The 18,487-nt window shown below is 35.2% G+C and overlaps 1 protein-coding gene across 5 annotated transcripts in view; it reads left to right on the top strand.

The window, feature by feature from the left end:
* LOC135220654 (neuroligin-2-like) overlaps positions 1-18,487 on the top strand; it is a 208,073-nt gene that overhangs the window by 53,030 nt on the left and 136,556 nt on the right. For 4 of the 5 annotated variants that reach the window (XR_010315744.1, XM_064258007.1, XM_064258008.1 and 1 more), the window contains exon 2: positions 3,038-3,080. The exons of the other annotated variant lie outside the window; for it this stretch is intronic. The gene's annotated coding sequence lies outside the window, so the exon portion shown is untranslated. The remainder of the gene's footprint in view (positions 1-3,037; positions 3,081-18,487) is intronic. 5 annotated transcript variants of the gene reach the window in all.

The following is an 18,487-nucleotide window of genomic DNA, read 5'->3' on the forward strand; positions in this document are numbered from 1 at the left end:
TACTTCCTTGAACTAACCCAACCCAACTCAACCTAACCCAACCTAACCTAACCTAGGGGCATGGAAAAAAAAAAACCGGGTCTGGTGCAATACTGGTCTACATCTTGGGAAATTGCAACCTGATGTTGACTGTTATGTCTCCCCTACCCTCACGATTCCTTACCTACCGCGAACACAACACCCAACCCCCACCCCCCTGGGCGAACAAACAGGTTTGCAGGACCAGGACAAGGGTGGATGTGTCATGTCTTCCCTACCCTCCAGATCTCCTGTCCACCTCACCCCAAACCCTTGCGAACAAACAGGTTTGCAGGAGGAAGGTGGAAGTGTCATGTTTCCCCTACCCTTCCGATCCCCTGTCTACCCTGGCCCCACCCGGGGCGGCCAAACAAGAAAGATCTACTCGCATTTTGTTACTATAGATATGTTACATAAAGAGGGGTGATTTGCTATGATATATTTTAAATGATATATGATGTGATATGCTATGACATTTCTTAGAATGTGGAGTCATCATTTAAGACAGTGGTCCGAGTGACAAGCCTTGGGAATGCTAACTCATCTTTCTTTGAGGTGGTGTGATCAACATTCTAAGAAATGTCATATTCATATCACATCATATATCATTTAAAATATATCATAGCAAATCACCCCTCTTTATGTAACAGATAGATAGATAGATATATTGATTAGTAAAAAGTTATAATGCCATATGGTTCGATAAACAAGGTAGTGTAAGATAAAACTTCAATGAATAATTAAATAATCAGACCTGTATCTGGAATGACCCCTGCTGTGAATTATTTAACGTTCATTTATAAAAATTTGAACTTATAATTAAATAAACATGTGGTATTCACATGAGAAGAAGTTTCGTTAATCTATGTTTTCGATTTTAATAAAGAAAAGATTTAGATGTTCGAACGCAGATTTTTTTCATCACTTTAAAAATTTAGTAATTGTGTAAATGTAAATGATGATTAAAAGCAAAGTTATTACTGAAAATATTTAGTCTATTGGAGTCTTGATAAAGCTGATTAACTTAAGGTATAAATCTGAAAAATTTTGAAGACGGACTGAAACAAAAAGAAAGGAAATACGCCTGCATAGTTTAAACGACGGACAGAAAAAAAAACCACGGCCCTTGAAACTTTCAGCCACAGTAACTACTGAGGCTAGAAGGTTGCAATTTGGTTTATTTGAAGACTAGAAGGTGGGTGATCAACATACCAATTTGCAGCAATCTATCCGCAGTGGTTTTTAAGAACTGAGAGCGGACAGAAAACGTGGGGACGGACAGACAATTAGCCATCTCAATGGTTTTCTTTTACGGAAAACTAAAAAATGATGGAAAAAAGTTCGAAGCATTTCAATACTGACTGAAACGTAAAGGGAAAAAAGTTGGAGAGAAATGAACGTGCATCGTCAATGAGGCTTCTCTTGTCTAGAGAGCTCAGCGAGTGAGCATAAGTGATTAGGACGAGAAAGAAAAACTCGATTGGTCAACAGAGATTTCGAGGCCCAAAGAAGGCGGAGAATAAAGGAAGGATTAGTTGCGACAGGCCAAGACGACGAGAGGAAAAGAGAAAGTCGAGAAAGTTGGGCTTAATTAATGGGAGAAAGGAGTGCACAGTCAAGAGGTATGATTCTGAGGATATATAAATATATATATATATATATATATATATATATATATATATATATATATATATGTGTGTGTGTGTGTGTGTGTGTGTGTGTGTGTGTGTGTTTATATATATATATATATATATATATATATATATATATATATATATATATATATATATATATATATATATATATGTACGCATATTTATATGACAATTTCATACTCAGACATATTATGCAACACATATCGTTTAATACTGAATTCACATTACCTTTTGAATAACTTACACTAATGGTGAATTATAATTGATAAGTGTTTCTGTACCTGCCGGGATTCGAACCGTATGTGTATGTGTGCATAATATAACATTCATCCGATAACGAAATAGCCATTTTGATAGGTATCTACGGATATATAATTTACTTACACTTCATTTCTATGTCGACGCGTAGGAATACCTCAGGAAATGACCTCGAGTGAACTGCGATCAGTGCGTGAATACAGGTTTTATTGAAAATAGAAACAGGATGAATGGAAATAAAATTTTGACTAACGATGACAATTCGTCCACAGTACCAGCCTCTCAGAGGCTGTCTTCACGTTCCAAAATAGGTAGATATCTTTTTAACACTTATTTTTATAAATGGTAGACTTGTTCGAATGTGCATTCATATATATATATATATATATATATATATATATATATATACATATATATATATATATATATATATATATATATACGTATGTATAAATATATATAACTATATATGTGTGTGTGTATATCTATATATAATATATATATATATATATATATATATATATATATATATATACATATATATATATACAATATATATACGCTGCTATCTTCAGGAATTATTTGTTCACAATTTAAATTTTGACTAATGTTTGTTAAGCTGGTGAATGATTTCGTGTAATTATGTATATTCTACCAGTTTGTAGGGCATCAAAAAATAGTTTGAAAAGTTCAGTCAACCAAGTTTATATTATTTCTTCCCTATATTATACAGTTTATCAGGCCATTTAATGATTAAGAAAATTACTTTTGTTTCAAGTTGTTTTGTAATTGGAATATTTCCAAAAGTTCTTCGATTCTTTCTTGATTAGTAGGTCAATTCACAATATTATATATACATATATTTATATATATATATATATATATATATATATAATGTGTATATATGACTAATATATATATATATATATATATAATATCTATATATATATATATATATGATATATATATATATATATATAGTGTTCACTCATACCTGGAATTTGTATGGTCAATCTTACCTTCTTTAACCATCGGTAACATTAATCAAATCGTTATAAAAACTCTACCTAAACTGTTAATTATATATCTATTTTTTACATTTCCAGAATAACACCAACTTCACATCCGTCACCATATGTCTCCTGAATGGTAAGTCTAGTAACCCGAATGCAATTAGTAGCCATAAAATGCGAAGCAATTGCTAGAAGATTAATTACAAATAGAGACTCCATTTCACCACTCTGGATATCTCATTCTATCTCTATAGCAATACTTCGATACAATTTTTATTCCAATATCCTCAATTGCCATTATTCGGACAAATGCGCAATCATCCAATGATATTACTAACAAAGCTGGGTACTTACTGGGTATTACGCGAAGCCTAATTAGTACCCATTTTTGTTTTTATTTGCCCATTAGGAGGTAAATACTATCGGATGACTAGGTATGTCGTCTGTTGAATGCTATTTTATGGCCTCTTATCACTTTCATGACTTCTCTCATGCATTATTATTATTATTATTATCATCTCTCTTTACTGCCCAGCCTTTCTTCATTGCGCATGATCGCCACATATGAGCTATGCGGTGAATTCATTATACCTTTAGTAAAGTGAGGGAATGTGATAAAAGAGAGGTAGTGTACTATATTTTTCAGTCTTCTTTACAATATTGGCATGTTTTTTTTAAAATCTAGTTTTATTTATAGTGTCAAAAACTTGGCCAATTTTTTATATATACTTATAATGAGCGCAATTATTGGGATGTTTTTTAAAATCTAGTTTTATTTATAGTGTTAAAAACTTTACCAATCCTTATTATATATATATATATATATATATATATATATATATATTATATATATATATATATATATATATATATATATATATATATATATGAGCCACCACACTCGAATGGGTTCTCTCTCTCTCTCTCTCTCTCTCTCTCTCTCTCTCTCTCTCTCTCTCTCTCTCTATCCTCCGCCAGTATAATGATGAATTTCATAATTTCTTTTAATATAACTTTTTCGACAATGAATATGAGCATCTCTATTATGAAGCTTTGAATAAAAATTGTACTGTGGTTTTGTATATATACCATTTAAAAGTGTGTATGTATACACACACATATCTATGTGTTATATATATATATGTGTATATATATATATATATATATATATATACACACATATATACATATATATATATATATATATATATATATATATATATATATATATATATATATATATATTAGCCTATACAACGGTAATATTCATACTTGCCAGTTAATAAAGCGAGACTTGTATTATACAGTTCTGTTTCCTGACCAATAAGCTGCTATTTCTTGTAGAGACATCAATTATCGACTGAAATGTTCTGCCTGATACGTTTCATTACCGATGAGAAGCATTATCGATAAGTTATTGATCTAGGAAATACGTAATCGGAAACAGAGAACAAAATGCATCACTGTAGGACTCAGGGAAGGTTTGATTAAAATATATTGATATTAACAATAATAATAACACGGTTAAAAAGAATGGCAGAGTTAAGCGAGTTGATTTTTATATATTGTTTTTTTCTAGTTTCCTTTACGAATCGCTTCTAAGGCTCAGCGATGTTTCTGAGTAACTGGCCAATACCGGCTTGACCTGGACCTGAGATCCTGTTCTAATAAACCTTCAGCATTTATAATTTTTTTTTTAATTCCCAATATGAATATTGGCCAGTTACTCAGAAACATCGCTGAGCCTGAGAGGCGAATTGTAAGGAAAATAGAAAAAACAATATATAAAATCAACTCGCTTAATTTTGCCATCCCCTTTAACAGCATTTGCCTAAAAGAGGGTCTTCTACCAAAATAATAATAATAATAATAATAATAATAATAATAATAATAATAATAATAATAATAATATAATAATAATAATAATAATAATAAGGGATACCAACGAACAAACTATTCGGAAACCAACCAGAAAAGACTATAACAGCCAACTAAGAAGGGGGAAGGACCCACCCAGAAATTCCTGAAGCCGAACCAAGTAAGAGACTCTGGGAAAACATATGGAGCAATCCGGTATCACACAACAAACATGCAACATGGCTCCAGGAAGTCAAGGAAGAAGAAACAGGGAGAATAAAACAAAGATTCACAGACATCACGACAGACACAGTCAGACACCAACTAAAGAAAATACCAAACTGGAAAGCCCCAGGTCCCGATGAAGTCCATGGATACTGGCTCAAAAACTTCAAGGCCCTACACCCACGAATAGCAGAACAACTCCAGCAGTGTATCTCAAATCACCAAGCACCCAAATGGATGACCACAGGAAGAACATCCTTAGTACAAAAAGACAAGAGTAAGGGAAATATAGCCAGTAACTACAGGCCTATCACCTGCCTACCAATAATGTGGAAGTTACTAACAGGTATCATCAGTGAAAGGCTATACAACTACCTAGAGGAGACAAACACCATCCCCCACCAACAGAAAGGCTGCAGAAGGAAGTGTAGGGGCACAAAAGACCAGCTCCTGATAGACAAAATGGTAATGAAGAACAGTAGGAGAAGGAAAACCAACCTAAGCATGGCATGGATAGACTATAAGAAAGCCTTCGACATGATACCACACACATGGCTAATAGAATGCCTGAAAATATATGGGGCAGAGGAAGATACCATCAGCTTCCTCAAAAATACAATGCGCAACTGGAATACAATACTTACAAGCTCTGGAATAAGACTAGCAGAGGTTAATATCAGGAGAGGGATCTTCCAGGGCGACTCACTGTCCCCACTACTCTTCGTAGTAGCCATGATGCCCATGACAAAAGTACTACAGAAGATGGATGCCGGGTACCAACTCAAGAAAAGAGGCAACAAAATCAACCATCTGATGTTCATGGACGACATCAAGCTGTATGGTAAGAGCATCAAGGAAATAGATACCCTAATCCAGACTGTAAGGATTGTATCTGGGGACATCAGGATGGAGTTTGGAATAGAAAAATGCGCCTTAGTCAACATACAAAAAGGCAAAGTAACGAGAACTGAAGGGATGAAGCTACCAGATGGGAGCAACATCAAACACATAGATGAGACAGGATACAAATACCTGGGAATAATGGAAGGAGGGGATATAAAACACCAAGAGATGAAGGACACGATCAGGAAAGAATATATGCAGAGACTCAAGGCGATACTCAAGTCAAAACTCAACGCCGGAAATATGATAAAAGCCATAAACACATGGGCAGTCCCAGTAATCAGATACAGCGCAGGAATAGTGGAATGGACGAAGGCAGAACTCCGCAGCATAGATCAGAAAACCAGGAAACATATGACAATACACAAAGCACTACACCCAAGAGCAAATACGGACAGACTATACATAACACGAAAGGAAGGAGGGAGAGGACTACTAAGTATAGAGGACTGCGTCAACATCGAAAACAGAGCACTGGGGCAATATCTGAAAACCAGTGAAGACGAGTGGCTAAAGAGTGCATGGGAAGAAGGACTAATAAAAGTAGACGAAGACCCAGAAATATACAGTGACAGGAGAAAGACAGAAAGAACAGAGGACTGGCACAACAAACCAATGCACGGACAATACATGAGACAGACTAAAGAACTAGCCAGCGATGACAATTGGCAATGGCTACAGAGGGGAGAGCTAAAGAAGGAAACTGAAGGAATGATAACAGCGGCACAAGATCAGGCCCTAAGAACCAGATATGTTCAAAGTATGATAGACGGAAATAACATCTCTCCCATATGTAGGAAGTGCAATACGAAAAATGAAACCATAAACCACATAGCAAGTGAATGCCCGGCACTTGCACAGAACCAGTACAAAAAGAGGCATGATTCAGTGGCAAAAGCCCTCCACTGGAGCCTGTGCAAGAAACATCAGCTACCTTGCAGTAATATGGTACGAGCACCAACCTGAGGGAGTGATAGAAAAACGATCAGGCAAAGATCCTCTGGGACTATGGTATCAGAACGGATAGGGTGATACGTGCAAACAGACCAGACGTGACGTTGATTGACAAAGTCAAGAAGAAAGTATCACTCATTGATGTCGCAATACCATGGGACACCAGAGTTGAAGAGAAGAGAGGGAAAAAATGGATAAGTATCAAGATCTGAAAATAGAAATAAGAAGGATATGGGATATGCCAGTGGAAATCGTACCCATAATCATAGGAGCACTAGGCACGATCCCAAGATCCCTGAAAAGGAATCTAGAAAAACTAGAGGCTGAAGTAGCTCTGGGCCTCATGCAGAAGAGTGTGATCCTAGAAACGGCACACATAGTAAGAAAAGTGATGGACTCCTAAGGATGCAGGATGCAACCCGGAACCCCACACTATAAATACCACCCAGTCGAATTGGAGGACTGTGATAGAGCAAAAAAAAAAATAATAATAATAATAATAATAATAATAATAATAATAATATTAACAACAACAACAACAACAAAAACACAAAGTAGTGAATAATCATGACATCAAAACAAATGCAATGATATGAAGAAAACCAGGCAAGTTGTAAGACTACTCCATTAAAAACCCAAAATCATTTTGAAAATGACTAACTGCTTGACCTTTTCATGTTTTGGAAATGTTGAGAGAACTCAGTTTTTGGATCCTAAGGTATCATTCTCAGGGCAAAGAGGAGGTTCATTATAACCTGTTACATTTCTTATATTCCTCGGTTGTATCCAAGAGGTTCGTTACTATTTGAGACACTGAACAATCGCATGAAAGAAACGTTTGAAATTAATGAGAATGAATGCAATGTCTGAAACTTCCTCTTCTTACTTTCCTTAAGTCAGTTTCACAGATGAGTTCATCTTGAACAGTGTCTTTTTGGATGGTTTATTAATTTCATGTTTTCTACATTTTCCGTGACCTTATGATACAATTCTCACCTGATGTCGTTCCGGGAAAAAATGATCTCCTCAAGTGCATATATATTTGCTTACTGTAAGGTTGAGCTAGTAACAAATATAAAGAATAAACTTACAACTACAACTACACTTTGAGATGCCCTTGATAAAACAGTTCCCGGATATTGCATTGACAAATTATAAGAAATTTTAAGAATTTAACAATTAAATTCTTAGTTGAGGATGTTAATTTTAGTCAAGGTGTTAATACCTAGTGTGATGGCCTCTGAATAAATCGACGCTGAAACAAAACAAACGTGAGAAGAAAAATAAGGAAAGAGTGAAGAGTGGGGAGAGAAAGAATAAGCAACTGAAAATAATAATGTCCCCAAAAAATATTCGACATTATATACTGCTCAGGTTATGAGCGTAATGTTGCAAAAAGCGGGGATCTCCAAGCAGCTCGTAAAGAGAGGCAGGCGTACTGGTAAGCGAAGCGGCCATTAACGCTCGCTGTAAAATCCGTCAAGAGGCCTCTGAACGACGTCTATCCGCTGATAATAGAGGTAATGAGGACACGACCATTTTACTAACCATGATAGAAAACGGAAGGCACACAGGTAAACGTCATCCGGTTAGACTTCTTCTTCCCCAAATTTTACTTCGTTTACAGAATTCTCCCCAACTTTACGGAAGTAGGCCTACAGCTTTATAAAAAGTTCAGCAATATCTTGTTAGACTTCTTCCCCAGAATTTACCTTCTTTAAAGAATTCTCTCCTACCTTAGGGAAGTAGGCCTAGAACTTCAACCCAGACCGAGATCTCATATTTGCATTTCTCATGATCTGATTAGACTTCTTTTCAAAAAATTTCCTTTTGAAAATTTTTTCCCCACTTTAGGGAAGCTGGCCTAAAGCTTAATCCAGACCGATGTAAACGAAACTTGGTTATACTTCTTCCTCAAGTTTTACCGCCTTTTGAGAACTCCTATTTCTTTATGAAACTAGGCCTAGAACCTGTAGCTCAAACTGAGGCCTCGTAATCGCATTCCTTATGAAAAAGGTTACACCTGAATGAGGGCATATCCTTACCAAGTTCGTTTTATACTCTACCGAGATTACAAGAAAACGCCTCCGTGGACATAAAACGAGGAGTCTCACAAGTTCCAGCGGCTTCCAGCTCGCTCCTCGGGCCTTAAACAGCAGATGGCTGGAAGGGCTGCGAGCCATTTCCTCTGGATTGCTTGCTGAAATACAAGCAAAAGTACCACTGGTTCGGTGGAGGAGTCTGCCGATGCAAATCCTTTATTTACCGAGAGGGTAATCACCCAAATCGATTCCCTATCTAGAGAACATCTGGGAAAAGGGATCTCAGGCCTCGCCGAGCCGGGATTATCTCTACAGCAACCTGGAACGAGGAGCTGGAAAAGGGCTCCCTCTCGTGGCCGACATTTTATGCTCCTTTCCCATTAGCTAATGAGCATGACGCCAAGCAAGTTCTTGCTCTCGACACTTTGCCTTTTCCTCTTCTCCTCATCCCCGAGACTTCCCTCTCTCTCTCTCTCTCTCTCTCTCTCTCTCTCTGTTCATCCTGGAAATAGGAGGCTGTTGTAGAATCAAGACTGCGTCGGGGAAAGACATCCATCCCGTCTACCCTCTCCCCCAAACTCCCTTGCCATCTACGAAAAAAAAAATCATGGTTTCACTGTTAACTCTAGCATTGTCGCCATCATCATCATTATTTTCATGACCATCATTATCACCACTCACGGTCCTAATGAGTGTGCGAATGGATGTCCGGTCGTAGCAAACAACGAGATCCCTTCAGGCAACGTCGCAAAAGCTCACAAAAGATTTCCATCTTCCCCTACCCTCCTACCTCACCCCTGGCCCTCCACCCCTAGCCCCTGCTACCCAGGTAACATCCCCAAACCCATCTCCAGTAACTCAGAGTGAGAGAGATGAAGAGGAAAGGAGAAAAATGTATATATATAAATGACAAAACAATTTTGCGTGTCCTCCAGGGGGAAGAATAACACAAGAACGCTATGTATTGTTTGGGGAGAACGGCTGAGTTACCAGCCTTCATTTAACTCGTGTTGGAATTTTTTTCTTCTTCTTTTTGCTAGTCTCATTTCCCTTTCAGTCTGGCTTTGCTCTCACTGGTCAGTTTATTCAGGTCAATTCTCCTTTTTTTAATAATTTACTTATATTTTTTGTCTATTATATTGTTAATTTATTGTCTTTTCCAATAACAGATCTCCTCTTTCTGTATTTACTATTACCTTCTGCTACTTCTTTCAAATGGTCACCATATTCTTTGGGAACTTGAAGTTCAAGTCAATGGTCCCTGAGGTCTTGTTCAATATGAATAGGCTTTGCCTTTTGAATAATAATAATAATAATAATAATAATAATAATAATAATAATAATAATAATAATAATAATAATAATAATAATAATAATAATAATAATAATGATATTCGAAGGTGAAAATACTTTGATGTAACAATTTTCGTGACTTACCGTTTATTAATGATTGATCATTCATAAATAGGGAAGTATGTGAATAATAATGTTGCATTTATGTAACTGACACTCATTTGAAAACAGCTATAGACTGATTATTATTCCTTATTTTATTTACAGCTTTACTAAACAAATTTACTAAGCAAATACCTGCCATTATAATACTGGCATTTACATACAAGGTCAAATAACAGCAGTCTATTTTTGTCAAAAGTTTTGCAAATAACAATCAGGTGATCATGTTAAAACCGATGCATGCCTTGGATCCTCATATAACTGATGTATCAGTTATTTTCTTTCTTTATATATATATATATATATATATATATATATATATATATATATATATATATATATATATATATAAAGGTTTTTGCCACGAAGGAAAAAATGAAAAAGCGAGATAGCCAAGTACTTTCGGTCCTGTTCGGACCCTTTACAGAGGCAAAAATCAGTTAGCCTCAGTAAAGGGTCCGAACAGGACCGAAAGTACTTGGCTATCTCGCTTTTTCATTTTTTCCTTCGTGGCAAAAAACCTTTATTTATACATAGCATCACGTTTTATATACTTCGTGATCAAGTTATTCATATATATATATATATATATATATATTATATATATATATATATATATATATATATATATATATATATTACGCTTTAAATATATATCGATTACTAAGGAAATTACACGTAGGCTAAACTACAAAAAATTAAAGACGGAGATTCAAATAACACATCTGAAAAAAATTGTTATTCATTTTATTTGTGTTAAAACTGTTCACAGACAGGGAATTCCCATTCTCTTCACCGCAAACTCAGTATAATAATATCTGTAAAAAATCCACCTGAATAAAATCACAAAATATTACCCACATTCACTTATATTGACAGATCACAGATGAATTTCAGTTCCTGTTTGCTGCTACGATAATATTCAAAATAAAAAATCAATAATATAGTTGAGGTAATGGGCATTAGGATTAGATTTGGAAATACGTCTCTTATCCCAATCATATTTGATTTTCCGCTGATTAGTAAACAATTCATTTAGGTCACTAGGTTTTATTTCCCAAGGAATTTCCAGTTACAATTTAGGCTCGCATAACAAGTGTAATGGTTTGCAACTCATTGTTGTTTATTCTTGTGAATCAAGGCCTCGTGTTTTATATATATATATATATATAATATATATATATATATATATATATATATTTATACATATGTGTGTATGCTTTGGAATTATAATAATATATTAATATATATAATCGTAATTATATACATATAATATATAGTTATTATTATAGTATAATATTAGATAGATAGATAGATAATATGCATACATTGTAATATCCCTATCTCTACATATATATATATATATATATAATATATATAATATATGTATATAATGGTTATAGTATATAGTATATATATATATATATAAATATATATATATACATATATATTACTGCTATATGTATGTATAATCAAATATAAGATAGATAGATAGATAGATATGCATACATATGTAATATCTATATCTACATATATATATATATATATATATATATATATATATATATATATAACATACTATATGTATGTATACATGTAATATTATATATATATATATATATATCTATAGTATATGTATATATATTTGTTGGTATATATGTATATATATATATATGTATATATATATATATATATATATATATATATAAAAACATAGTTCCCTAAGAGTTTCCTGGAATCTCCAGAGATCACAGTTATTGCATCAAAAGTCATAATCAGAATCCAAGGCATGGAAGGAATCATGGCGAGAATCTCATCATCTTTTAGAACTTCGTTGATCGATTGAAAGGGGAGTTTCTCCATCGTCTGCCTCACGCACCTCTTAACTGCTGTAAAGGGAGCAGAGAGAGAGAGAGAGAGAGAAAGAGAGAGAGAGAGAGAGAGATACGGGGAGGGAGGGAGGGAAGGATGGAGGAAAGGAAACAAGTTCTTATAAATGTTTCATGCTCTTTTTTCTTTAGATATGTATACATACACACACACACACACACACACACACACACACACACACACACACATATATATATGTGTGTGTGTGTGTGTGTGTGCGAGAGAGAGAGCGAAAGAGAGAGTGAGAGAGATGGGGAAATTTTTTGTATTTCATAGTCCTGAGAGAGAGAGAGAGAGAGAGAGAGAGAGAGAGAGAGAGGGCGAGGAAAATTAGAGAGAAAGAGAGAAAAGTGAAGAAACACGGCCGGGGAAAAAATAAAAGAGAAAACGAGAAAAAGAGAGGAGAGGAGAGTGAGAGAGACAGACAGAGTATGAAATCTCTCTCTCTCTCTCTCTCTCTCTCTCTCTCTCTCTCTCTCTCTCACTCTTTCTGTACTCAAAAATGATTAACATTCCATGATATTTCTGCAGAAAAATAGAAAATATAATTCTCAAAAATCCTACATATAAATTAGGTCAAACAATGAATAAACAGTCATTTTAGATAATGCATTTATAAGCAGCATTCACTTATTTTTAATACCATACTCTCGTATGCAAATGCACAATAGATGATTACAGCCATCTGTTTTGTTATTGTGTTGGAATGGATATTATCAGTTTGAATATTTAGTACGTTTTTTCTTAATTGCAAATGAAGTTTCTTTTAGTTATTAGGCGCTAGAGATAGAAAGGATACTGATCAGTTTATTGTCATATGGACATAAGAAAAATACGTCTGTTTTTGTTTCTGTCAACGTAACTTTTAAAGGTACTTTTGTTCAAAATCAGGGAATGACTTGGCACGTATTTGTGGTTACACGAAGAATTATTATTTTCTTTAGACTGTACTGAACTACGCACACACAAAACTTTACTTAAGAATCTGGGATACATAATAGTACAGAGTGTTCTCCTTAACTAGAAGCTTTTGTGTTTTTCAGTTCCCGTCTCGTAAGAACATAAGCTACACTCTATTTAGGTCAGAAGATAACCTGCATCACCATTTTGCTTGAATTCTATTTCCATGAGTGAATTTTAACATGTGTTGTCTTTTACTCTTGAGTTAATACTGGCTACGCATCTCACATAACATCTATATTTATATTCTTTTAAGATGGTTCTTTATCAAAATGGTAATGAATGTAGGCCAAAAGCCAACTACTGGGACCTATGAGGTCATTCAGAGCGGATTCGGAAATAGACCGTAAAGGGTTTGAAAGGTGTAACAGGAGAGTAACCTCGCAGTTGTGCTATGAGTCAATTGTTAGGTAGGGGTGGAAAGTGCGATGGAAGAAAGCGAATATGAAAGGAGGCACACTAAAAGAAACGAGAGGGGTCGCAGCTAGAGGCCAAAGGCAAGCTGCAAAGAACCTTAAGTAATGCGCCTACAGCACACCACACGAGGTGCTCTGACGGCACTACCCCACTACGGGGGAAAAATGGCTCTATTTGTTACCCGTGCACCAAAAATTATGAACTCACTTCATGTCTATGTCACAACGTTGACCTGTGGCACAGTGAGTTCGTAATGTTTGTTGCATAAAATTTAATACAACGAAAAACGTCTTGTGCATTCTTCCTTGCCTGACCCAGCCTTTTTTGTGCTCACCACTAAGCAGGCTGTTGCTGCTGCTCCAAACAGTGGGGGACTTCCTAGTATCAGGTTTGTTTGATGCCTATAGTAGATTCACATCAACCGTGCATTTGATGCCTAGGACAGTCCCTTACGACACTCCTGATTGGCTGTTGATAAGCCAGTCACAGGGCTAGAAACCCTCAGTCTCTCTCGAGAGTTCACATGGGTAGGATTTATGTTCCACCGCTCCTGAGGGATACCTTGTTCAAAAGCATCCCTCAGGAGGGTGGAACATACATCCTGCCTGTGTGAACTCTCTCGAGAGAGAGACTGAGAGTTCCCAGCCGTGTGACTGGCTTATCAACAGCCAATCAGGAGCGTCTTAAGGGACTGGCCTAGGCATCAAATGTACGGTTGATGTGAATCTACTATAGTACTGAAATGTGAATAGTTTGCTTAATGCTGCAGCTACGGAATCTTCTGATCTCCAAATATTCAGCGAGGACCAAATTCAGTCGTGCTCTTTTCTGTCGTCTCCTGAATTCAGGTGTTTCGGTTTAGCTTTCTATTCAGTCACACTAAATTAACTATCTCCTTTTCCTGTGCCTTGTCTCTCTCTCTCTTTCTCTCTCTCTCCTCTCTCTGCTGGTGTATATATATAGTCCTTTGGAGTCCTCTTAGGTCTATTGTCGATTGACTGTCCATAAGGTTTTCAGCTGAAGATTCAAACATTAAAAGGAAGCAGGGGCAGTAAAACAATGGAATAACGTATTTTACAGAGTTACTATAGCCGTTCACATCTGATCGTCTGACGCAATATCTACTTGGCGGGAAACCCCACAGACTTTTAAAATATATATAAAAAAAAAGTGTTTACTAAAGCAGAGATTGAAGTTCCTGCCTCACATTGTGCACGCAAATGCAACAGAGAGAGAGAGAGAGAGAGAGAGAGAGCCATGAATACATCAAGACACTCGAGATATTCGAACATACAGACGGAAAACGTATTCCAACAAAAGAGGCGGGACTGACAGAGTGACTAAAAGCGTTCCGTTTCGAAATCATTCTTTGGCGAGTGTTCCTTTTCCTTGAGCGGATATTCGGCGAGTGGGTGGAGAGAGCGAGAGGCAAAATAAAATAGAAATAAATATGTAAGAAAGAACACGAACCTTCGAGTTGAAAGGAAAAAGTTTTTTCGAATGTTCGTGTTGTTCAGAACGTTCGTAGTTCGTGAGCGAACGAAATGCGTGGGACGAGGTTTTACTATCAAGGCCTGATTTAATGGCGATATGAGGTTTTTATTTGTTTACATTTATTTTTAGTCTTTTTCCTTTTTCTTTTTGGCTCCCTTTGCATATTTCGGTAAAACGCCTTGGAAGGATTGCTGATTATTTCCCTTTGAAAGTATTGTGGGTGAAATTTGTAGGATGGGAAAATCGTTAAGAAAGAAATTTGAATAAGGAAAAAAATTATTATATGTTAGAAAATAAAGTCACGCGAGTAACTCAAGAAGCTTAATATGATTTATTTTAATATTTGTTGGGTAAACATGTTTAACTCTTCATAATAAAAAACATTGAATAACAAAACCAGACCAGAAATGTGGCAACGCGATACAAATGTTTCGAAATATACTAGTAAGATTTACACACTTCAAGAAATGCAACTTCTCGCATCTAATGATAAATTAAAATGTAGCCTCTTGGCACCATTTTTTTAAATATTGTATATGAATTCATATTCAAAATAATGAATTATTATTACTATAAAGGATAAGAAATGACAGTCGTGTCAGCTTTCTACTATGAATAACAATACTAGTCACCAATATACACCTTGGTGATTTGTTTGTGAAAAATTCTCCTACTATCAAGCGTTTTAACCGTCACAGAGAGAGAGAGAGAGAGAGAGGAGAGAGAGAGAGAGAGAGAGAGAGATAATTGATGCAAAAAACAGTGAATTTTAGAATTAGCAAAAAAAAACTTTTGCTCCTTCAATCACATTCTAACATTTCTGAATTACTTATTTTCTTGTCAAAAATAATAAACCTTACTAAATATGCAATAATAGTGAATAATATAGTGATTTCACTTACAAGCTCCTATCCAAGGGTTGTTTACGAAAATGTCAATTAGAAATTGGACAATGTAATAACACTTATAAAGAAATATCAAATGGAACATAATCCTATCTGACACCAGTATCCAATAGTCCTGTTACGTTTTTCGCAAAATGAAAAAGCTGGAAAGCGATAAGTTGAAATGAATAACAAACACAGCATATGAGTGAGATTAATAAGGAAAAAAGTATTTACTCTTTGAAAAAGCAATGCAGATAACGGAGGTTCCTCTCTTGTATAATCAGCTTAATACACCATAAACACCACAAAGGCTTCCACGGCGTCACCGTAAACGAAACGGACGTGGAAGAATAGTAAACATTTCGAAAATAATAAACACGAGATGAGACGGCTGAATATTACCCACTATGAAACCTTCCGCTGACTTCCAATAACAACCAGCAGCTCACCTGTGAAATCAGAGGTAACGATCTGGAGCTATTCGGCGTCCGATTCGTCGCTTGCTTTGAGGCAGTCCTGTTTTGATACGCTTTGACTCTCTCTCTCTCTCTCTCTCGATTCAAATCGAGGTCTCTTCCTCGTCTCCTCTCTTCTCCAATCTCTCTTCTCTCTCTCTCATGGGAAAAGAATGCCAGGCATTCAGAGGTAGCGCCTCGCATCGAACAGTCGATTAAAAAATCGTCGATTTCAGTTACAGCGTTGGGTTGTGAATCGCTGAGAGTTACCGTACTACCAAGATTTGTTGTTCAGTAGTTAATTATATAACTCAAACTTTTTTTACACTTTGTAACGATAGGATGTCCCCTAATTACTTATAATATTAGCAGCTTCGTTCCGCCTAGATTAAATTCAATAACCGCTCAAAAAAAATCGATAATCTAGTCTCTTTAGCCTTCTTTTCAAATGCCAAGTACGTCACTAGTATAAGTTTTAATATGGGTCTCAGCTTACTAACCTGCGGAAGATCAAACGATTAAAAATCTAGCTTTTTGATCCCATAAGAACCTTATCAGGATTTACAGCTATATCGTACAGATTCTTTGAACCTTCTCTCTCTCTTTATCTTAATTTTGAAAGTCTTCTTAGATTGTGGAGGAAGTAGTGTCACAATTGTTAGATTGTGGAGGAAGTAGTGACACAATTATTAACACGAACTGGTCTGTGCACTTATTCAAACTGTGGAATATGTGATTAAACAGTAAAACATATCATTATCATTATCATAAAAACATATCATTCATATCATATCATATTATCAATATTGCGATCATTAATATAAATTAATCTGTACAAACATTCAAATTGTATAACATTTACTATGAATGATCATTATACTTTCACAAGCAGATTATCATGCACACACACACAGTGCTCTAGGTATGGCAATATTTATTTCGAAGCCATTTCACGTAGTTGTGTATTAAATCAGGGAATATCTCTTTGTCACATCATATTCCAGTGAAGATGTAGTAAATAAAATATGTGAAATGCAACATTGAATCGAATATTCAGGGACGAACTACATAACAGCTTCCAGAAAATCAGACAAAATAGTCTTTAGTTACTCTCTTGAACAGGAACAGATAGCAATAATGAGATGACTGCCATTTGAGTTGATGTCATTATATGCTTTCTAGAATTCCTCCATTCTGCTTCTGCAGCTGCGTCCACGAATCTGGGAGGGGAGGCAATGCTGAGTCAAAGGCTGTTCGGTACTTTGACAACTAAGAGTTGGAAGTGATATGCGCAAAAAAAAATTAAATCAATAAATAAATAAAATAAAATAAATTCTTCACCAAATAGGCACTGTATGTTTTCAGCAGATCAAAGTCCATTGCAATTTGTATTATCCTTTGACACACACAGAGAGAGATAGAGAGAGAGAGAGATAGGGGAGGGACCAGGTGAGAGGAGAAGAATATATATGTATGTATATTATTATGTATATATATGTATATGTATATGTATATATATATGTATATATATATATATATAACATACATATACATATACACACATATATTATATATATATATATATATGGAATATATAATATATATATATATATATATATACTATATATATCCTATATATATATCTAAAACCTCACAATAACGTGATTAGAATATTTATTAAGTAATAGAAGTCCACACTTACGTAAGCTGTGTATTAAAAAGCTTCACAAGACACGAGCTTTTGTCTTTTCTAGCATAAATTCCCTAATAAAATAGTAAAGCCAACTTTCCATATTTTACCACAGAGAAATTACAACACATTACAGGAATTTTCTTCAGGGTTATTTTGATCCTTTAAAAAAATTATTTTACGTGCCTGAATACCCTGTTCTGCCTTTGAACATAAGCGTTTTATAACACTGAAAAGGCATTACACGTGTGTAGACTTATGCAGTCAATTGATCGTATCTTTACAGATATTCATGTAATTTAATTAATATCAGA

This window comes from Macrobrachium nipponense, chromosome 2, assembly GCF_015104395.2.
Source record: "Macrobrachium nipponense isolate FS-2020 chromosome 2, ASM1510439v2, whole genome shotgun sequence".
Lineage (NCBI taxonomy): Eukaryota > Metazoa > Arthropoda > Malacostraca > Decapoda > Palaemonidae > Macrobrachium > Macrobrachium nipponense.